Source organism: Mustela lutreola, chromosome 1, assembly GCF_030435805.1.
Source record: "Mustela lutreola isolate mMusLut2 chromosome 1, mMusLut2.pri, whole genome shotgun sequence".
Taxonomy (NCBI): domain Eukaryota; kingdom Metazoa; phylum Chordata; class Mammalia; order Carnivora; family Mustelidae; genus Mustela; species Mustela lutreola.
The window spans coordinates 12,393,285-12,417,041 of NC_081290.1; the positions used below are offsets into that span (position 1 = coordinate 12,393,285).

At 37.7% G+C, this 23,757-nt stretch overlaps 1 non-coding gene across 1 annotated transcript; it reads left to right on the forward strand.

Annotated features, from left to right (window-relative positions):
- Positions 1-22,978: 22,978 nt before the first annotated feature.
- LOC131822986 (U6 spliceosomal RNA) lies at positions 22,979-23,080 on the forward strand. The gene has a single exon (XR_009350438.1). It is a non-coding gene; the product is annotated as a U6 spliceosomal RNA (small nuclear RNA).
- The last annotated feature ends 677 nt before the right edge of the window (positions 23,081-23,757 follow it).

A 23,757-nucleotide genomic window follows, 5' to 3' on the forward strand; every position in this document is an offset into this window, starting at 1 on the left:
AATTGCTGAGAGAGTAAAGCTTAAAAGCTCTCATCACAAGGACAAAATTTGTAACTATGTGTGGTAATGGATGTTAACTAAATTTATTATGGTAATCATTTCACAATATATACATATATCAAATCATCATGTTCTATACCTACCACTAATATAATGTTATATGTCAATTATATCTCAATTAAGAGAAGACAGTAAAGTAGGCAGAAACAGAGAGAAACAGATAAGTCAGAGGCCATGAATAAAAAAATAATTATCCACAGGGTCAAGATAGATGATCAAAATGCTGCTTGAGGCATAAAAAGTAGTCAAAGTAAAAAAAAAACAAAAACAAATCAACCCTAACTCCCCAGTTAGTTCTGGGTTCTAGGGCCGGTTCTAGGAGAAGGAAAAAAGTAATTCCCACTTCTGAGAGGTATATGTTAGGGATGTGTTTAAGTCGATAAAACCTGTGAAACAATCAGACCTATTTTTTGTATCCTACATTATGTTCTAGTTGTTGATATTTATTTATTTATTTTGCGTGTGTGTCACTTGTGTGTGGCACACACAAAAACTCTGTGTGTACTGGGTATCTCTGTGCTCTGTATAAGGAATCCAGCATGCTTCCCAACTGTTACATGTTCTTTCTACTTTTCTCTTATTTAATTTTAATCAATGTTCTTTAAGTATGTATATCTTATATAAAAGCAAACAACTTAGTAGTTTTACTTTTTTTTTTTTTTTTTTTTTGAGATATCACCCAGTGTGCCTCAAGTGACCACAGCCTGCTCTGTGGTCCAGTGAAGCTTGCTCCTCTCCTGTGGCTACTTGTAAACGTGGCTATCCAAACGCATAGTCACTTTTCGGTCACCAGTAATTTAGCCTTAAAACCACCACCTTACTTTTTGAATCAAAATTGGGATGCATGTAATTTGAGTGCCAAAATGGTACAGTTCTCTATAAAGTGTTCATGAAAATAAATGGTAACCAACTTTTTAAATCTTTTGGAAAATGTATGATCCTTATGCTATCTACAGCTTTCTCCTCCCATAATACCACACTGGGAACTGTTCAACCATTATTTGTTGAATGCAAACATGAAAACAAAATAAAAAATGCTTTCTTTTTTCAGTAAATGAGATTCTAACTTGAAAATCTAAATTGAGTACAGGCCCAGCATACCGAAGCTATGGGTAATACACGGGTAAGTTTTACACATGTACATGTGTGTTGGGAGAGTTAGGGAAACTAGAGATGAAGGCAACCGATATATGAACAATAATGTCCTCAGATGACAATTCAAAATCTACTGAGTAATGATTAGGTGCGAAGCACTATAAAAAGTGCTTTATGTGCACTCTCATTTAACCTTTATTTTACTGATTGCTAGATAGAAGCTCATGGCCAGCATATTACAGAACTAGAGTCTGAATCTGCCTTTTCTGATTCTAGGATCTGTGCTCTTACCCTCTATCCTTTACTGCCACTGATGAGAAGATTAGAAAAATGTTGGAAGTCAATCATTTGGAGAATGGATTCTACCATAAAGAATACATTTGTATTGTGGGTGTCTTTGAAGATTCATAAACAATTAAATTCAAATCATGCTAACCAGGGTCCATACTCAGTTTTTTTAATAACCTGATTAGAATATCAAAAATCATAGAAGAAACCATTGTATTAGAATCAATGGTGTTATAGCCAGTTCGGAGGAAATTTATCTTCTAGGACAGTAGAAGACATAAATAGTAAAGGATATTTTGACTCATTTAACCAGTGGTGAGCTGGTATATATTTAACAAACAACCCTCCCGAAACGTCTTTGTAGTGTTTGCCAATTTTTCTGATGTAAATATTCACACCATGACTTATTTCAAGCTACAAATGTGACATCACATTACTGAATACAGAGTTGAGAACTATGCAGTAACATATATTATTTCCACTCTTCAGATGTAATAGATATAAATGTAGATAAACTCAAGAACATAGATATTAAATTTTAGTTGAAAAAATTAGGAATTGATCAGTTTTGAAATTTATTACTTTTGTTTTTAATATACTTAACTATCACTTTATATAAATCTAATTTTTAATAACTCCTGTGTTTAACAACCAGCTTCCAGAATTTCTGAAAATTGAATAATTGGCTCTTGTAGGTCATTTTGACTGCTCCAACATTCTATTGCCCTTAACTGCCCCTCAGATCCACAGCTATTGTTAGTTGTTTTTGTATAATGTTATAGTAATCATCTAGCCACAGCTAAGGAGAATGAAGTAGGAATAAGAACAAGTTCCAATCTCTGTACCTTTTTATCAATTCTACTGTGAGTCTAAAACTGCTCTTCAAAAACCATCATTAGGGGGCACCTGGGTGGCTCAGTGGGTTAAAGCCTCTGCTTTCGGCTCAGGTCATGATCCCGGGGTCCTGGGATCAAGCCCCGCATCGGACTCTCTGCTCAGTGGGGAGCCTGCTTCCCCCTCTCTCCCTGCCTGCCTCTCTGCCTACTTGTGATCTCTGTCTGTCAAATAAATAATAATCAAAATCTTAAAAAAAAAAAAAAACCATCATTAGGAGACTTTTTACTTGGGTAAGTTTGGATTTAAATTGTACCAGTCTTTCTGAAGCAACGTTCAGGCCAAATTTCCAGGAACATCTAAAAAGATGCTGTGGGCTAACTGGAATACAGCTAACTGGAATACAGATGTGCAGCCACTACTTCTGTTCATGTACAGCTGTGCATGGATATGAAGGACCTCAATGCAAGCTGTGCTCCTGTAAATTAATGCTTCCATCCAAACTGATGTGACCAGTTAAACCAGTTCACATGCCAGTGTAAGCAGAGAATGGTGTAATAAAAAGAGGGAAAGAATGAAAGGCATTAAAAAGTGAAATGGTTAACAGGCACCTGGGTGGCTCTGTTGGTTAAGCGTCTGCCTTTGGTTCAGGTCATGATCCCAGGGTCCTGGGATCCGGTTGGCATCAGGCTCCCTGCTCCGTGGAAGTCTGCTTCTCCCTCTATCTGCCCCATTTGGGGTCCACCCATTTGTCCTCTCTCTCTCTCTCTCTCTCACTTTCTCTCTCTTTCTCTCAAATAAATAAAATCTTTAAAAAAATGAAAAGTAAAATAGTTAATTTGACCATTAATCATTTCATTTGTTTTTCAAAGGCTACGCAACCTTTTGGAGAAAGAATAACAAAGCAGAAAGTGGACTGGAATTAATATGTGCAGAGTATCTGTAGGGTAACTAGTCTATTCTCCGTCTATGTCTTAAGCCTTAATGTTACCTAATATTTAAGCAGCCAGACCTACCTAACCCTTCTCCTCCCCCTCCTGAATCCTTGTTTTTTTTTCCCACCACAAGTATTTATTGAACATGTATTTTGTGCTAGGCACTGCTCAAGATACTGGTTTTTGTACCAAAATAAAAAGTTTGAACTTCATCCTCAAGACACTGGTTTTTGTGCCAAAATAAAAAGTTTTAACTTCATCCTCTTGATCTGATCTTGATTTTTAAAGTCGAATCTTATATTGTGCATAAAGTCTAAAGAAAAATTTATTGAAAATTCAGATTCCTAGTCTTAATCCTAGAGATCAGATTTAGGGGTTTGATATTGGCCTGGTAATCTGCCCTTTTAACTGGCATTTGAAATGATTCAAAAGAATAGCATGACTGGATTTACATTTTAAAATAAGTCTGTCACTTTCCATGCATCTAGTGATTTGATTTGTGGGCAGCCCAACCCTGCAAATTTTTATTTCTCTTTAGGAGAAATCAGCCTGGAAACACCTTCTCTTCTAATCTAGACTCTGCCATTTAGGAGCTATTGGGCAAATTAACCTCTTCCTACTGGGTGTCTTAATGTCTGAGGGTATGTGTGGATCAAAATTCCTAGCTCAGAAAGTAACTGGGCAAGTTTAGCAATTAAAAGCACATGTAGTATCTGGCATACTGCAGTACGTGCTCAAAAGAAGGACGTTATTATTAGTATTATTGGTGGTGGTGGGTTTTTAAAATTTGTTTGTTTTTTAATATTTTATTTATGTGCCAGAGAGAGAGAGAGAGAGAGAGCCCACAAGCAGGGGGAGCAACAGAGGGAGACAGAGAAACCAGCTCTCCACTGAGCAAGAAGCTCGATGCCAATGCCAGGCTCAACCCCAGGACCCTGGGATCATAACCTGGGCTAAATGCACCACTGGGAGTATTGTTCTTGCAGTTATTACTGGTGGCAGTTTTGCAGTGCCTTGTGTTTTGTTTGTTTGTTTGTTTGTTTTGTTTTGTTTTTGAGGGAAGAGAAGTAGGACATGAAGATTTCCCCACAATTTGCAGGTCAAGCTTTTGCGGCATGACTAGATACTTAACTAGTTCAAAAGAGAGAAGAGTTCTGACTGCTTCTATTATCTAGAAATAGGCAAAGATATATTTGTTACTATTAGTTTATTTTACACTTTCCATGCATTTACTTATTTAATCCCTATGTAACATATTCTACCATTATGGCTGCTCTGAAATTTTCTTCTCATTGCTTGTTTTAAAAGAATCAAAATTATACTTAGCTCAGAGAAGGAAGTAATATCTGTTCTTGACAAGCATCCAAAAGATGTATTAGCAGAGATAAGGATTATAAAAGAAGAATCAGAATTGTAAGGACTGTAAATCCAGTTCGGGTCAATTTCCCAACCCCAGGACCTTAGACTTTTAAATGCTAAAATTTAATTGCATGCATTTTCTCATGGAATCTGCATAATAACCTTATGAGGAAGGCATTCTCATAATCCCCACCTTTAAGGATGAAAACACTAAAATATCAAGTTAACTTATTTCACCAAACAAAAGTATGTAAGAGAATTCAAACTTGAACCCAGAACTAACCAATCTTGAATCCCACGGGAGACTGTGTACCAAACTGCCTCCTAGTCATGGTAGCCTGGGAAGACCTGGTGGGGTAACAGGGGGACTCATACGACAGCTCTTAACTCCAGTCAGTTCTAGAGGTTGAAGAAAAAAATAAAAAGTGGCATTTTTTAGAAATTCTCTTATAGTCTTTCCTCTGAATGATTGACTTTAGCTTTGATCTACAGTCTATAGTCTTTAAACCAAACATGTCTACAAACATGCAGAACATACTGGTGTGGTCTTAAGTTATAAGTTTTTCAAACGAAACTATGATGACAGAGTCATCTTATAGAAAGGAAGTAGAAAACATATTTAAAACTAAAATCGACTTTGCTTCTTCCATCTGTTATTAAAAAGATAAATCGAGGCATATTAAAAATTTTGAGTTTATCTGAGCAAAAATCAATGCAAATTGGGTAGTGCCAAACCAGAAGTAGTTAGGAGCTGGGGAGAGATGTTTAATAAAGAAAAAACTGAAGCAAGGAAGGAAATTATTGATTGGCTATAGTTTAAAGTCTAGTTAGCTGTTTGTGGTTGGTTGCATTTAGCTTTTGATGTAATAACATTGAGGCATTTACAAGCTTAAGGTTTGGTTTGCTTTATGTGGGCCGAAAGGGCATTTAAAGCCTCCTCAGTCCAATGGCCTCTTTAGTTAATTTGACACAGGTAAGGGAAGTAGTGTAATTCATAACAGAGGGAGAGACATTTCTGCACTCTCATAAAGAATGAAGACAACAAGCAGAAGACCACTCGATAAACCATCCAGAAATCAAAACAAAATAAAACAAAACGAAGCCACCCTCCCACCTTCCATCTCTTCTCAAGAATTAGCTGAAAAATAGAAACAGGAGATATGCAAGACTTATGCCATTTATGTGAGTTTGAGCCAAATTTGTTTGAATATTGAAGGACAGGCTAAATGATTAACTGCATTACTCCTAAAAACAAATGCTTTTGAAGGAAACTGGGTAGAACAATTGTGGCTTAAGGTGAACAGCAGAAAAGAAATCTTTTTAGTGCTCTGAGTTAAAAAATCATTTGTAATTTCCCCTACAACCAGATTAAACTTATTACATGTATTTAAGTGTTTGCTCTTAAAGACATAGAGGCCCTTTAAGAAAATAGTTTTTGGCATTAAGTAATGATGCATACATTATAAATCAGTGGAAAATAAGTTGACCCAGTAAAAAAAAAGTTAGAAATTTACTTTGTATATCATCAAGTCTTAATTTTGACAATGTTGGTGAAGGACAGAAGCAGAAAAATGTTCACCTTTAGCCAGAAGGCTAACAGATAGCCTGCATAATTCTGATAAGGATCAAATACGTGCTGGTTGCTACATTCTTAAAGGGTCACATGACTGTCTGTACATCTCACTGATAGCTCACATGCAGGTGAATGAATGACAAACACCAGAAAAATCTTGTGAAAGTTTTACAAGTAGAAATTTGAAGCAAACACTTATGATCTAATATTCCCTGCATGTTCCCTCCCCCTTGAACACTAATTATATAAATACCAGCTTCATAAAGCAAAAGTACAGCCCTTTCTACCCATGGATCTGGTCTGTGGTCCCAGTGTTACTTAAATATACTAAATTGTAGTCTAAAATGTCTCAAGAGTTCTTTCTTGACCACTGTGAGTTCAATGGTCCTGACACAATGTGATTTTGGAACTGATGTGTCATATTATGAAATGAGTTATTAGCTATGGGCTGCACTTGAAGACTGTCCTACCTAGTTTAAGCACAAATTTATTACTGGGTATTCGATGGCTTAAATTCTTTGGAATGGCTGGAACTAAGTGAACTTCTGATAACTTCCACTCGCCTGCTAATTCCGCATTCTGGAGGCAGGCACTGCCTATACGATGTCATCAAACCACAGGGTGGTGACCAAACAGGACAATGCAGGCACCATTGGGTTTGTGGCACCAAAACCAGCCACTGCTGTGAGTTCTCCCTCCATGACCCCATGTCGCTAAATGGTGGTGGGGTGGGGGGTGACACAAACCCATCTACCGCCTTAACAGCGAAGGCATCTGGTAAATGTAGTTTTTACCTTCCAACCCCTAAGGCACAAAAAGGTTATTAGAAATAGGTTGAGATGGAAGTAGAGCATTGAATCATAACTTATTTAATCATTCTTTGAATTTTGATACTAGATTGATACATATTTTCCCCATGATAAATAATTAAATTCCTATAAATGAAATCCTATATTCCTATAAGTACAATTCCTATAAATTGAATTCCTATAATTCCTATAAGTGAAATCTCTGAGTCAAACAATATGAATTCTGTTCAAGTTTTTTATAATTATTGCAAAATCGCCCTCTTGGAAACTTAAAAGAGTTTATGTTTTTTACAGCCATCTTTGTTCTATATTGTCAATCATGATTAATGCATTTGTACTTTTCTTTTTTTTAAAGATTTATTTATTTATTTGAGAGAGAGAGAGAGCATGCACAGGCACCCAATATTGCATGCACAGCGTGGCGGAGGTGTGGTGGGGGTGGTGCAGGTGTTGAGCAGGGAGCCTGAGGGCTTAACTAAAGCCAAGCAGGTACCCCCACATTTGTACTTTTATAAAAAGGAAAATGAAACAGGGTGCTGTGGCTCAGTTGATTCAGTGTCTGACTCTTGATTTCAGCACAGGTCATGATCTCAGGGTCCTAGGATCAAACCCCATGTTGGGCTCCCTGCTCAGTAGGGAGTCTGCTTCTCCTTCTGTGGGCCTCTACTTGTGCACACTCTCTTCCTCTCTGGCAAATAAATAAATAAAATATATATTTTTATATATATATATTTTTTTAGATTTTATTTATTTATTTGACAGAGGGAGAGAGAGATCACAAGTAGGCAGAGAGGCAGGCAAAGAGGGACCGGAAGGCAGGCTCCCCTGAGCAGAGAGCCCGATGCAGGGCTCGATCCCAGGACCCTGAAATCATGACCTGAGCCGAAGGCAGAGGCCCAACCCACTGAGCCACCCAGGCGTCCCAATAAATAAAATATTTTATATGAAAAAAGAAACTAAGAATTTTAAGGGCATCTGGGTGGCTCGGTCGATGGAGCCTGTGGCTCTTGATCTTGAGGTCATGAATTGGAGCCTCATGTTGGGAGTAGAGTTTACTTAAAACACACACACATACAAACAACAAGAAAAACCCTAAGAATTTTTTTTGTTAGTGAGTTTGAACATTTTAATTCTTACCATAGGTGAATTACAGTCAAGTCTTTACCAAGTCCCCCAGTAGTTTTCAATAATGCATTCCTTCTTTATCTCAAATGATGAGAAATATAACATTTGTTTTGTTTCTCCTCACATATTTATTGCTAGTTAAGTAAGTAACATTAAGATCTAGTGGCCTCTCACTACAGCCCTGTATTGGTAGACAGAGAGTGTGTCTTTCAAACAAGCATTAAGGAAACTTTCTTCTTTTACCGTCTCTAAAATTAAACTTAACCAAGCCTGTAGGCTTTAACTTAAAAGTAAGATTATGTAACATGATTAGGAGGCAGTTACTTCAATTTTGGGTGCAAATGCTAGATGTGAATTGTAAGTGTCTAAATATCTATCAGTATAGTCTGTGGGTTACCTATGCCTGGATCCAGCTCTGAATGTCTTGCCACTCACAGTAGGAGCCCTGGAAGGAGAGAAGCTCTGAAGAAAGAGCTCTTTGGTTCAGGGAGGTTTGAAAGGTTGAAACAGACAGCCGCCATTTCATCTGCTGGAACCTGCTGATGGAATCTTTATCCTTTCCTGATTAATGTGGCTCAATGAATTCTGGGGAACACTCAGCCTGTTGGCATTACAGCTCCCACGACTTTTTCTTCCAGCAGGCAGCATGCTCAGCATCTAGACTGATATGTTAAGGGATTAAAGGATGCACGGGCTGATTAATGGATTACTTACTTATTTACTATTCCTGCAGCTAACAATTCTCCCTCCTTTTCCCCCAAATAAATATAGGGAAATTTAGAGGAGGAATTAAAAAGAAGTCTTGTTTTATTTGTATTTAGTGATTTAGAAGGGAAAAAACTTTTCTAAATTCACCTTTGAAACTAGAATATTAATCTTTTGCTAGATGAACGCAAGGCCCCAAACATATGCATTACCCTTAAACAGCTACCTTAAAGGCTGACTGGTTACAAGACCCTAGACGGTCATCACTCTCCATCTAGTGGCAAGATAGGCTAATTGAAAGCAAGTTCCTAGGAAGAGAGATTCTGACACTCGAATGTCAGAGCCAAATATTTTAAAAGAGAACAGTGAGTACTGTGGTATCAAATAAAGCTCATCACTGTTTTGATACATTTTGATTTAGAAACTCTATGTAAAATAATCCATGGTTATAATTTGATATTGTGTCAGGTCATCTAATTTAGAAATAAAAAGAATACCCCTGGAAGAGAAACAGAATATTTGTGACTGCGGGCTTTTCTTGAACATATCTTATTTTAACTTTAAACATCTTAAACATTTTATAATCTTAAAAATCATATTGTTCATAATAAAATGTGAATTATATTTCAATTGTTTCAGGGAGAAGATTTCAAAAAATGTTTGCCAACGAGGTTATAACAGCTCAACATCAGAATTGGGTCACTGGGCAGAGACTTTTGGTATAAGAAACTTCGCATTCTAGAGATATTATTCAGGATATGCTGTTATGTATAAACAGCAAAGATTGCTGATAGTCCCAGATTGGGCTGTCATTCAGCAAAGTCCCTGTATCAGGTAGTTACATGGGCATCTATCTATTCCAGTATGTTCAGCATTCTATTAGGATTAGTTAGTGTCCATGCTATCTGGTTTTAAATCATTTACATAGTACTCTAGATCCTAAGAGACATGGGAAAAAAATAATAAAGGAGTTATAAAAATACTATGAAAAGAAAGTAAGCAAACTGAAAAATCTTTAAAAGAGGAAACCAAATGAATGGACCAGAACCAACAAGGATTTTTAAAAAGAATTAAAAAATAATATTAGAGAACTAAAGGGAAAAAACTGGAAACATGAATCAGGAAAATCAGTTATGAAGCACCAGTTGGAGATACTGAATATGAAAAGTCTACTAGATGAAATAATACAGTAAGTACAGTATCAGCTATACCTTCTTGCTGTTTTGTGGATATTGTTTATCAGATCAAATACACTTGAAAGACAAATTTGTAAGCTGTAATACCAGGTCAGTGATCATTGCCAGAAGGAATTTGGAACAAAGTTACAAAGTTGTACTAAAAACCAGAGAAAGGTTAAGACATAGTGACTTACGAATTTTGAAAGATTAAAGAATAATATAAGGATCCATATGGGAAGAGACAGAGGAAGTGTTAAAATAAGAGAAACTAGAAGCTAGAATTTGTTTTCTAATTAATTACATATAAGGCTGAATAAATTATTGTAAGGTATACAAGGCCTCAGAAGGCTGACACACCAGGATATATGAAAACACTGTGGGAGAAAGTGTTTGATCAAGAAAAGGAATGAATTCAGAAGGTAACTGGGAGCGGAGAGTATGGAAGAAGCAAAGCTTTGCCTTGTGTTTGGAACAGAAACTGCTGGAGGCATCTTTAATACAAATAGCTTTGGGGAAAACAAGACTGCACTGCTTTCTTTCCCCCAGAGATTTCAGAGTAAGCATGTGTGTCACATGTGTCATATGTATATGTGTATACTTACTCGAGGAATATGTAGCAGGGCATGGGGCACTGACTGATCAGAGCAGACACCAGCTAAAGTGCCAGGGGAAGTTTTGGGAGGCTCTGGCTGTGTTTTCCCCATGGGGATTATGAATATACCTGGGACAGGCTGGGCCAGTGGAGAGGCAGTGGGGAGGGGCTCAGGAGTAGAGTTGATCTACCAATGGACACGGACTTGCATCAAAATGTTAACAACTGGTACGGTCATGTATGCTGGCAGAGTAGCAATATGCCTTTATATCTGATGACTTCCACACAAATTTCTGAAACATGCTTTGCTTGTTTCCTTTTTTTAAGACCCACTTTGGGTAGCTGTTTTATTCCAGAGGGATTAAGATGGTCTGTAGTAAAACAATTTGGCATATTGGAGAGTCTTCTTTCTATTGGAAGTCAGACCTTATAAGTAGGGGATATTAAGTTATGATAAAGAAGAGAAATAATCAACTATGATCTTATGCAAGATATTTTCCTGGCAAGTCAGCCTGCAAGGTGTTTTGTTAGGCTTCCTGGGTTGTAAATGTTCTGTACCATATTTTCTCCTTCATTTTTTAAAGGAAGGCAATTTAAAACATGGAACCTTTTGAGCAAAAAGTATTTTTAAAATCCAAAGGATAGTTTCCTCTCTTCACAGACCTCAACTGAACTGCAGGCTGGAGCCGAGCCTGGTAGATCTCAGCAGAGCCACAGCTTCCAGCAGACCAGTCTGCATACCGTGTTGTGTCACTGAGCCGTGCAGGTGTTTACTATCCAGCAAAATACACTCATTTGTCTTGTATTCCTTTATTCATCATTCATTTGATATATATTAAGCATCTATGTGCCAACATTGCTATAAAACTCCAGAGTTTGTTTTTCTTTTAAAGGTTAATTTAAACAGTTTTTGATCAAACTGATCAGGAAAGGAAGGAAGATTTAAATCAATAGCAGCACCCATAAAGTTTGCCTTCTACTGTCGAAACAGAAGATACAAAAATGAACGGGAAAACCCAAATGGCTAATAAGCAACTGAAGAGTTATTTGCCCTTACGACTGATTACAAAGAATGCAAACTGGAATGCTAATTAGAAAGTCTGATAAGGGGTACCTCAGTGGTTTGTAGTTAAGCATCCGCCTTCAGCTCAGGTCATCATCCCAGGGTCCTGAATTGAGCCCCACATTGGTCTCCCCACTTGGTGGAAAGCCTGCTTCTCCCTCTCCGACTCTCCCTGCTTGTGTTCCCTCTCTCTGTGTCTCTCTCTCTGCCAAATAAATAAATTAATTATTATTATTATTTTTTTAAAGGAAAGTCTGATAATATTAACTTGTGTTGAGGATGTTAGGAAATAAGAAACCGCCCATACAGCTTTAGGGAGAGTAAACTAGTACAATTATTCTAGAGCACAACCTGGCAGTACTTGGTAAATTAGCCATACTTATACACTCTACATGCTGTAACAGTTATATACCAGGTCTCTTGTACTTGTCACTACGAAGACTGTTTACAGCACCGTTTGTGGTAATAAGAATGGAGGAAGCCTAGATGTCTATCAGGGAAGGAATGGGAAGTGAAATGAGAGATAGACATATAATTAAGTTATATGCAGCACTCAGAATTGATGTTCTATATTAAAATATAGCTAGGTAAATCTTCAAATATCATGGCGAGTAAGGGAAAAAAAAGAAACAATACGAAATTTATAAGGGACTATCTTTTAAAGAGATTAAATGTGCACACCCAGAAAACAACACCATGTTTACTTTTAAGGCTATGCATGAGTCTAAATAAACAGAAGTCTATAAAATATCTCCAGAATCTATTAGTATAATCTAGACATTAAAATTATTATAATAACATCAAGATATTCAATTTCTGAGGGCTTTCCAATTCATAAAATACTTTCATATACAGCTTTTTAGAGGCAGGAACTATTACATTGACTTTTGTCCCTTGAACCCAGAAATTCCAGATATAACTCACTAATTGAAGTAAATATTTGTCTTTTGTTGTTCTCTTTGCGCCAAGTGCAAATTCCCTTTTTATACTTATGGAATTCTTCACCATGTGCCGCTTTGACAGAAGCCCTAAAGCCCATGTACTCTATACCCCATCTTCCTTTCAGCAAGGGCACAGGAACATGATCTGGGCTCCACTGATTAGCTGCACCCACATAACTTTGCACAGGAGTGGTGAAGAACCGACTGTGATCGTGGCAGCAGCACATGAGCAACCACCTGTTCCATGGCACTGGTGGAAATAGAACTAGTGTGGCCAACGGAGTCCAGTGCCAGAGGTGGGTGGTTGTGCAAGTGGTGGCATCCAACATTCACCAGTGATGGGAACAGTACTCTCGTGGCCCGAGGTCCACGGTCTCAGTTGTGGTCTATTGCCTAGTATTCTTGGTACTTTCCACATGTCAGAATGTGGTTCTCTAGCTTTCCTGGCAGTTCTCCTAGTTACATAAAATCTTTTCAATAAATTACTTTTTTGCCTAAGTTAGAGGTGGCTTCTGTTTCTTGTATTGATAACCCTGACCAACAGCATATAGAATTGAATTATGCATCTCTATAACCTTAGAAAGATAGGTTTTATGAATAGTGTTTACATATTAGGAAACAAAGATTAGAGACAATAATTAACTTGGTTGAGACCAAATATTTAGTAAGAACTAAGAGTTCATATCAAATATAACTGCTCTAAGCCTGGGCTTTTTCTCCCTATCATAGTGTGGCAAAGATCCATCAGCTACATGCTGAACAATACTTTTTCGTTTTACTAAGCACACAGGAAGCTTACATTTCCCAGCCACTCTTGTCATCATCAGTCTGGGGCCAAGTGACTAGTTTATGGACAATGAGCGAACGTGGTGTTTGCGGCTTCCAGTGCTAGCCACTAAAATATCTCCTCAGTCTTGTACATACTCTCCAGAGGGAAAACCTCAGGGATTTTTCCCCCCATATGTAAGGAAAATTCCATTTCTTCCCTATTGTGTGTTTCTTTTGTATGAGTCTCCTTTATTATTCACATAGAACAATTCACTTCTGATACTCCTGATAACCAAATGTGTGGAGTTCCCACTACCAGCTAAGTGTCTTACAATTTAACTCAATTTTGACACTCTCTATGTGGAGACAGCATTAGATCCCAGAGGCTAAGGGTTCAGTCCCATAAGATTGCCCCCCCCCCCCCACCAAACTACCCACCCTTTCAGATACTGGTTGCAAGCCCCGGTTATTATTTATGTTTCTAACCGACCCACTATGGATTAGAGGTCCCAACAGCAGCTTCTTGGGTTTGATTAATTGACTAGCACGGTTCACAGAACTCAGAGAAAAACTTCCTTATGTTTACCAGTTTACTAAATGATATGATAAAGGGTATAAACAGGAGAAGAGATATGTAGGATGAGGTGTGAGAATATCTGAGCACAGGAGCTTCTATCCCCATGGAGTTGGGGTTTGTCACTCTCCCGTGTGGTTTTTACTGGCCTGGAAGCTTTCTGAACCCCACACTATTAGGATTTTATGGAGGCTTCCTCACATAGACATGACCAATTATTAACTCCACTTCCAGCCCCTCTTCCTTCTCTAAAGATGGCAAGAGGGTACAAGAGGGGATGGAACTGAAAATTCTAAGCTTCTAACCATGCCTGGGTTTTTCCCATGATCAGCCACCATCCGGAAGCCATCCAGGAGTCCACCCAGAGTTGCCTCATTAAAACAAAAAATACTCCTAGTGTTCTTATTGCTTAGGAATTTATGAGGGTTTTAGGAGTCTTGTGTTAGGGATGGGGTCAAAGACAAATATTAGAATAAGAGTAGCTCCTAGTATTCTTGTCACTTAGGAAATTACAAGGGTTTTCAGAGCTCTTTGCCAGGAACTGAGGGCAGAGTCCAGGACATGTATTTTCTATTATCTCAAATTCTCTTTCTGTTCAGGTGGTGAAAAGTGAGATGGAAGAGTCTCACCAAGGAAGGAATCCAAAAGTGAGTCATCACTTGGAGTAGAGTCACCTGAAAGGGCTACTTGTGTCACATTAGGAACTGAACACAAAGTTTTGTTGTATTATGCTTCTCTGATTTGAGATTTATTACTAACGCTGCTAGTGATCTTTACTCCTTTTAACCCAGTAACTGGTAACAGAAGTGAGGTACTGCCATAACAAAAACCTAAAAAAACCTGTGGCATTAACTCAGCTAGTGGCTCTGGAGAGTGAAGAAATACTGGACAGCTATCTTATGTAGTAGCAACACTTTCAGTAAATTTGTTACCTGTTTTTCCTTATAATGCAGACCATGTGTCAATTGGGCTTGTAAACTCTATAGGAAAAGCTTGGAAAACCAAATGTTAGCAGTGTTTTTTAGGAATATTTGCTCATTTGGCAAAATATAGTTAAAAAAAGAGATGATTCCAGGAGAAAATTGGTCAACTGAAAAGTAGACATGCTAAGAAAGACAGAGAGAGAGAGAGAGAGAGAACGAACAGAAATGCAGGACCTTGCAAGCTTTAAAGTCCTAATGTTTAAAACTTAAATAATCAGAGATAGACTTACTAAAAGCAGTGAATGAAGAAAGTTAAGTAAACTTGATGGTTGGATAAAGGGACTCATGGAAAGGATCAGATTATGAGTATGTCTTTAATTTGCTCTAGATAGATTCAAGGTAGCGGCCGTTAAATAAAAAAGAAATCACGGGGTGAAGCCACAACACAAATCAGACTGCAGAATCATGTCCAGAAAGACTGTTGGTGTGGCTACTGGCATATGGGATTGATTGGACACAGATCAAAAACTATTATATGTTTGAAGAAATGTTTTTGCAGTGAAACTAAGAAAGTACAATAAAGAAAAATTGTGATGTTAGGATTTTAAATAACTTGCAGATCTTCAACCTTGCAGCAGTAGGCAGACTGTTTAATCTATACATCCCCTACAAAGGGCTTACTTCCCAATATCCATGCCAGATGTAGTCAAGGAAAATAATGAATAAGCAAGAGCCTTCCACACGTTGAGAACATTGAATAATGGGAGTTCTCCCCAGAAAACATAATTGAGCCTAATCAAGATTTTCTCCTGCCCCAGGGCAGTGTCTGGCCTGTGGGATTTCAAAATTGGTTCAAACCAATTTGACTGCTGTGTTTCTTATTCTCCTAAATGGAAGTGTAGATTGTGGTTATCTTTTTTTTTTTTTTTTAAGATTTTATTTATTTATTTGACAGAGAGAGATCACAAGTAGGCAGAGAGGCAGGCAGAGAGAGAGGAGGAAGCGGACTCCCTGCTGAGCAGAGAGCCCGATGCGGGACTCGATCCCAGGACCCTGAGATCATGACCTGAGCCGAAGGCAGCGGCTTAACCCACTGAGACACCCAGGCACCCCTAGATTGTGGTTATCTTGTCCCCACTCCACCACTGTAATTAGATATGAGTTTGGGGTGACTTCTTGTTTTCTTAGTTCATAGGTCTCCAGAGCCTGGGGCATCACATCTTGATCAGACGGGAAGGAGTGCATGGTAATGGACAGCCTGGATTTTGAGTTGATGCAGTTAGTGATGAAAGGTTCGCATTCGTGATAGAAGTGACTGTGTTGTGTGTGGGAGGATGAATAAAGGGATAATAAGGGGCCAGAAAGGAGGACTGGCTAGATGCTCATTAATCTTATTTTCTTCTTTTGATCATAAGAGAAGACTACAGTTCAGAGTGTCTCTTGAAATTAGACTACAGCCATATGAAATAATAGATGGAACATGGACGGAAGCCATTTGCGTCACTTCCCAGACGTGGCTTCTTAAAGGTCCTTCACTCTCTTTCATGTACTCCCCATTGTCCCAAGGCTGTAAGCAAAGAATCCAAGAGTAGAACTTCCCTGGGTCCATACACTATCAAGCAGTTCTCTAACACCAGCTGGGTATCCTGCAATTCAACTTAGTTCTGACACTATCTACTCAGAGATAGGATCAGATCCTACAGGTTAAGGGCTCAGTCCCACAAGACTGCCTTTCACTTCAGATGCCAGTCCAAGTCCACATTGTTACTTGTGCTTTTGGCAAATTAAATTAAACCAGAGATGCCCATGATCCTCTCCTCGGGCTTGATTAACTTACTAGAGCTAGCTGCTCACAGAACTCAGGAAACCAATTTAGTCACTAAATTAGTGGTTTATTACAAAGGATACTAGCTAGAAGAAGAGATGCATAGGGCAAGGTCCTGAACAAAGTAGCTTCTGTCCCTGGGGAGTGTGGAGCCAGGAATAGTCGACATGGAAGCATACTGCCCCAGCAGCTTAGAAGCTCTCTGAACTCTGTCCTTTGGGGTTTTAATAAAGGTTTCATTACTTAGCATGACTGATGAAATCACTAACCATTGGTGTTTGGACTCGATTTTCAGCTCCTCTCCCCTCCATGAAGAGGGACAGAAGGGTCCAAACCACTAATCACAGGGGTGGTTGCCAAACAACTAGCCATACCTTTAGGTAACCTAAGGACTTTCCAAAAGTCACTTCATTAACGTAATAAAAGACACCTTTATGGTTCTCATCACTTAGGAAATTCCATGAGTTTTAGGAGCTCTGTGCCCAGAACAGGAAGAAGACCAAATCCATATTTCTTATTGTAAATCACATCACAATGATGTAAGCATGTAAAAACACTATGATAATCCAGTGATGGTTAAGAACTTGGTTTTTAAGTCAGATTGCCTGGGTTTAAAACCAAATATTTAATTTACTGGGTGAATGACATTTGAAGTAACACAAATGTTACTTAACATTTGGGTGCTCAACGGGGATAATATTAGAACCTTCCTCATAAAGTTACTTTGAAGTTTAAATGAATTAATATATCTAAAGAACCTAGAATAAAGCTTAGCACATAGTAAACACTGTATGTATTAACTATGATTACCATAGAAGAACCTCTGATGTACCCTGGGAGCAAGGAGAAGGGAAAGTCTAATTTAGTCTGCAGGGTGGAGAAGAACCTCCAAAGAGCTGGGCTCTGCAGACCAAGGAGAGACTGGTATTAAACCACATTTGAGGAACTTTACAGACTGTATCAGTTTTTAAAGGATGAAGTCCAGATACATCCTAATCTAGCTGAATCCCTTAGCATGAACTCATCACTCAAAGGATGACTCCATTCCAAATAGGTTTTCTGTCTTTTAGGGTCTTATACAGTTACATCTGACTAGAAAAAGCTCTATTCTTTCCTGTTTAATGCATACTACTTGGTCTATAAAACCAGTTTTTTCCACTATGTCTTGTGTTAGACTGTATTTATAGTAGTACACAGTTTAAATCCCACTCAGAGCAAAAAAGATGGACTCACACTTTAGAAATTTTCTCTCCATGTTATTGATGTGGGAAACAAAGGCAGAAGGAAATGTAGATAAAATTAAATTTCCTTATAACCTGCAACCCAAAGACAGATACTTGAGGCAGGCAAAGTAAAACATTTCTCCAGGAAACTTCCAATTGTCTTAAGTGTAATGCTTTGCTAGTGGGAACAATAATCTTAGCTTGATAATAGTTAGGCCTCCATGATCCTTGATCCATGGCATCCAGGGATCCCTGGATCCAAAGGATCCATGATCTTTTACCATATGAAAATCCTGTTGGAAACTTCCCTTGTCTTTACTTCCCCCAACTCTGAGAGATACAATCAGTCATCCCTCGCACTTATAATGCAGCTCTTTCTGTCCATGGTCCTGCCCCTGTGCTTTAATAAAATCACCTTTTTGCAATGAAGATGTCTCAATAATTCTTTCTTGGCCATTGGCTCCGAACCTTACCACTTCAAACCACATTATTATTAGTTCTAAAACTTGCTCAACTTAATAATAACTGGTGACTTCTCACCTGTGGGTTTCACAGTGTTTTCTTAAAAATGAGTCAATGACATTAGCTCCAATGGCAAGGGAAAAGATGTCTAAATCACAACAAACTTTCAATAGACTATTTTACATAAACGAGAGAAGACAAAACAATGTTTCAGAGTCTTTTCCAAGTAAGAATAAAAGCTTTTGCCAATTACTGAGAGATGACTGCCTCTTCTCCATTTAAATAGATGTTTTGCTTTCTGAAAACATGTTACATTTTATTTTTTTTTTTTAAGATTTTTTCTTTATTTGAGAGAGAGCATGTGAGTGTGGGAGTAGGGGAGCAGAAGGAGAGGGACAAGCAGACTCTGCCAAGCAGGACACAGGGCTCCACATGGAGCTCTATCCCACCACCCTGAGATCATGACCTAAGTGAAATCAAGAGTCAGACGCTTAACCAACTGAGCCATCCAGGCACCCCAATAAACTATTAATTTTTCAATTTCATTCCCAGGGACTTTCAGATTGTCTGGCTTTACTATGAATGAGTCTGTATAGCATTTAGAAGGCTAAAAACAAAAGGAAGAAAGCCAAAGAGGTATACCAGTTTTTGCCATCTGCCCCAGGGCTTTGCAACCTAAGCACCACCTTGCTTGTTTTTGAGGTGACTACACCCTCTTTTCTCTAGGCATTAGAATCTCTCCTGTATATGTACAAACATTTGTCTCTGACAAAGTTTCATCGTCAGGGAATTTCTAGATAGGGATCTCTGAATTAAAATTCCAAAGTATATGCATCCACCCATCCTTATAATTACTCTCTGTGGCTTTTAAAAAATAACTAGACACATCAACGGTTTCACAACTGCTGCAGAGTGGTAGGATTAGTATGCAAACTCTAGAGAAATTATGCAGGTGACCACAGTTATTAGTGTGCACGTTGTTAAAATGTTTGAATGCTGTCATGCTGGGACCAAAAGATCAAATTTGAAGATTTTATCAACATAAGGCTGTTGACTCAGCACTTGAGAACTAGGATGTGAGAATGTCGTTGCCTGAGCTGCTTGCTGCCTGCTTTGGGGTTTTCTCTCAGAAAGAACATCATGCAGTATTTTTGGGTAACAATAGGAAATTTTTTCTGTAAGAACCACAGCTTAAATTACAATCTGGTAGCTGTTTTGCTATGTCTTTATATGATAGCTAGTCATCAACTATTTTTTTCCTCTATTAATTTCACTTCAGTCAAATATTTTTCAGAATGAAATGAGAAGACAGGAATTTCCTACATATATGCAAATTCATTTATTAGGAAAAAACATATAACATCATAGACTACTAGAATTGAGAAAAACCATGGATATATTGGCTTTACTAGTGATTTCACTATTTGGTCCAGGAGGAGAAATGCTTGTGTATCCTGGTTGTGTGGCCTGCACATTTCCTTAAGTTATTACTAGGCCCTATACCTCAATTTCTAACTCAAATTAGCATTCCTTTTTTTTTTTTTTAAAGATTTTATTTATTTATCAGAGAGAGTGGGGGGGGGCGGGGAGAGCAAGCACAGGTAGACAGAATGGCAGGCAGAGGCAGAGGGAGAAGCAGGCTCCCTGTCGAACAAGGAGCCCGATGTGGGACTCGATCCCAGGACGCTGGGATCATGACCTGAGCCGGAGGCAGCTGCTTAACACTGAGCCACCCAGGCGTCCCTCAAATTAGCATTCTTTAAACAATCAGATGGCTCACTGAACAGTACTTAATACTGTGAATAAATTGGGCTTGCTCTTTCCATTATAAACCCTTTTTAAAGATTTTTTTTTTTTTTTTAGGATTTATTTATTTGACATAGAGAGAGATCACAAAGAGGCAGAGAGGTAGGCAGAGAGAGAGGGGGAAGCAGGCTCCCTGCTGAGCAGAGAGCCCAATGTGGGGCTCGATCCCAGGACCCTGAGATCATAACCAGAGCCAAAGGCAGAGGCTTAACCCACTGAGCCACCCAGGCATCCCTAAGCCCCTTTTAATCTGTGTGTTTTTCTGGACAGGTGGAGGACAGGACTTCGTACATCAACTTACTTTAGTAAGAGTGGTGAATTTGCCTGAGCCTGAGTCTAAACAAAATCTTAGACAGCAGGAACCAGATCATCCATCTATATTGCTGATAAAGTATTTTTGCATTTGTTGATTCGTTATTAAGTCCTTTTATGATGCTCATGTCCTAAAATCCATCTTTATATACACTGTAGCTCTCAGGCTATAAAAATGGACTGTTTAATCACCAAGTTCTTTTTAGAAATAAAATAATTATTACTTATTTATCTATTGATTGATTATAAACATGTGGAAAAAATAATTAAAATGAATTAAATTAGAAAGAAGAAAAAATAACTTGTATGAAATAACCGTTTTTTGAAAGAAAAAGAAACTGTGTTTGTTCTTAACCTTTAAATTGTAAATAACTTCTCACTGCAGAAAATTTAGACAATACTGATAATCAAAAAGAAGTGAAAAAAAATCCAAACTTCATGTACATTACTTAATTGTGTTTGTTTTTTTTGTTTGTTTGTTTTCGGTGTGTGTTTGTGTGTGTAGTCAAGTGGTTCAATTTTCAGGACTGGAATAGTGTAAGAAATCTAGTTTATATTCTTTCTATTCCATCTAAGGCCTAGTTACAAGAATATCTTCACTCTTTAAATGACCCTCAAGGTCACGATTTTTAGTAGTGGTGTTATAGTCAAACAAATGGAAATTATGTATTTATCTAACCATTCACCCAAGTGACAGAAATTTAGGTTATTTTTTAATGTTATTACAAAATAATGTTCTAATGAACATTCATGTATATAAATATTTATGTTTCTCTCTGATACTTTTGGGTCAAATTCCTATAAGTGGTATGGCTAAGATAATTTAAGTTTTTAAGATAGATTTTTTAATATATTCTCAAATTGCCTCCCCAAAAAGTTGTACCAATTTATAAACTCACCAACAGTCACTGGTATACCTTCACTGTCTGCAACACTGAGTATTATCAGTCTTCTTAATACCTGATGCTGATTGGTAAACAATAGTATATTCTTATTTTAATTTGCATTTTTTTCCTAAAGATTCTATTTACTTATTTGAGAGAAAGCAAACATGAGAGCACCAGTATGGGCAAGAGCAGAAGGAGAGGGAAAAGCAGACTTAATCCCAGGATTTGAGATGAAGGCAGCCCCTTAAAGGACTGACCCATCCAGGTGTCCCAAATTTGCATTTTTAAATTACAAATGAAACTAAAATCTTTCTCTCCATCTTTTGTATATCTTCAATGAATTGCTAATTACTTTTTTTTTTTTTTTTTCAGTTGAACATGCTCATCTTTTCTTTCAATTTTTAGGAGTCTTTTTTAATATAAAAGGTGTTAACACTTGGTCATATACATTGCAAGGATTCTCCTTCTTGGTAAATTGCTTTCTTACCTGGTTTGCATGTTTTTAGGAGTAGAATGTGATACTAGTTTACTAGTATCCTTACTAGTGATACCAGGTTACTAGTATCCTCATTTTGGGGAGAAATTAAACAAGGACTGATGATTAATCTGGGAGGAACTGATTGAGTTAGGGACATGAATGGTGTTTTTTGGACTGCATTCGAATTTGGATGATTGACTTGCTGTTTTGGACAATGAAATTATAATTTTGGTGCTTTAGTCTCTATTATTTTTAACACTCAAAACAACCCTTTAAACAGCTATCATCATATTTGAGTCATAGATCTACTAAAGTGGCAAAAGCAGAATTAACAAGCCAGGTTTGTCCAATGTCAAAGCCTATTCTTATGATTATACCATACTATTTCTAAAGATTGCATAAGTGGTTTTTTTTTTTTTATCCCTATGTTTCTTCCGTATATTTTTAAATGCTTGCCTGATATTCCGTATAGTTGGTGTTCCATAAATTCACCATGAGTGAATTCATTTCTCAACTACATAGATCTGGACACAAAGGACACAGAAAGGATAAATATCTTGCCTAAGATTACCCAGCTAGACAACAATAGGGAGCCAAGGGGAGAAGGCCAAAAATAGTGGGATCTATTCCATCAATCTTTTTATCTTGTGTTTCTTCCTTTGCTTTTTATGCCTAGATAGTTCTTCTCTGCCTAGAGATAAGGGACAATCAATTATGTTTCCTTCTAATCGTTTCTGGTGCTGGCTTGCATATTTATATTTAACTCAACATTATCTGGAACATATTTTGGTGAGAGAAAAATTTAGAGGTTTTTTCCTAAGGTGGGGGGACTTGATGAAATAATTAAAAGTTTCATCTGAAAGAATATAGAGATGGTAATTGCCAAGAAATATTTGAAGAAGAGACTTAGAACAGAAAACTAGTATTGCCAGAAATTTAAAAATAGTAATTATGCAATAATTAAAACAGCACACAGTTTTAAGAAAAAAAAAAAAAAACTCTGTTCATTGTAAAAGAAAAATTAAAATGATGTGAAAATATATTTTTCTCAAAAAGCATATCAGTTTATTAATTTGGGATTTGATGATTTTTCAGATGGAAGGAATGTCAAAAATCATTACTGAAAAAATACAACACCCCAAATAAAAATCCAAACAAGCCCAGTGCTTGTTTCTACAGCATACACACACAAACTGGATCCATGCAGAGATTAGCATGAGCCTTGCCAAGATGACACATGAATTTGTGAAACATGCCATCCTTTTCAGTTATGCAAGATGAATTTTATACAATAAAGCTGACAAAAAAGAAGCCTAAGCCTAAATTTTCTCTAACAAGGCTGCCCTTAATGAATTGTGACAGTGAAACGATCCTTTTGACATGGTGCTCTTACTATGGCCATAAACATAGGTGTCATGGCAGATGTTGGCGCAGAGGCCACTGAGCGGAGGAGCGAACACTTTCTGGCTTTGGTATGTGGGTGTGGTGCTTTGTTCACGCTCCACACCCCTGGCTCCTTGCAACGTGCCTCTGCCCATCTGCAGGAGAGAGCGCTGTCTTCCCTCTTAACCCGATGATCTTTCTACTTCTACAGCTGGGTTGGGTTATTATGGGCTGTGTCTTCTTCCTTATGCTGGGATTTGGATAGGCAGGAACTACTCCCTGGAATTATGAGGATGCTCAAAAGGGCCTCCAGGTGGAAAGAATTTGGCCTTGATCTGATGTAAAAAGAAAGAAGAGCTTGGAAAGAAAATAATCCTAGAATCAAGGAATTTTAAAAATAGGATGAAGGGTTTTCTTTCAATCTTCTATTACTCAGCCAAAAATCTATAAACGTATATGTGGTTTTCAGGACGAGGAACTTAATATCAGAAATGGAAAACTAACAGTTGGCTATGAACCCCGAGGTTGAGGGGACTTATATACTAACCCTTTTTTTCCC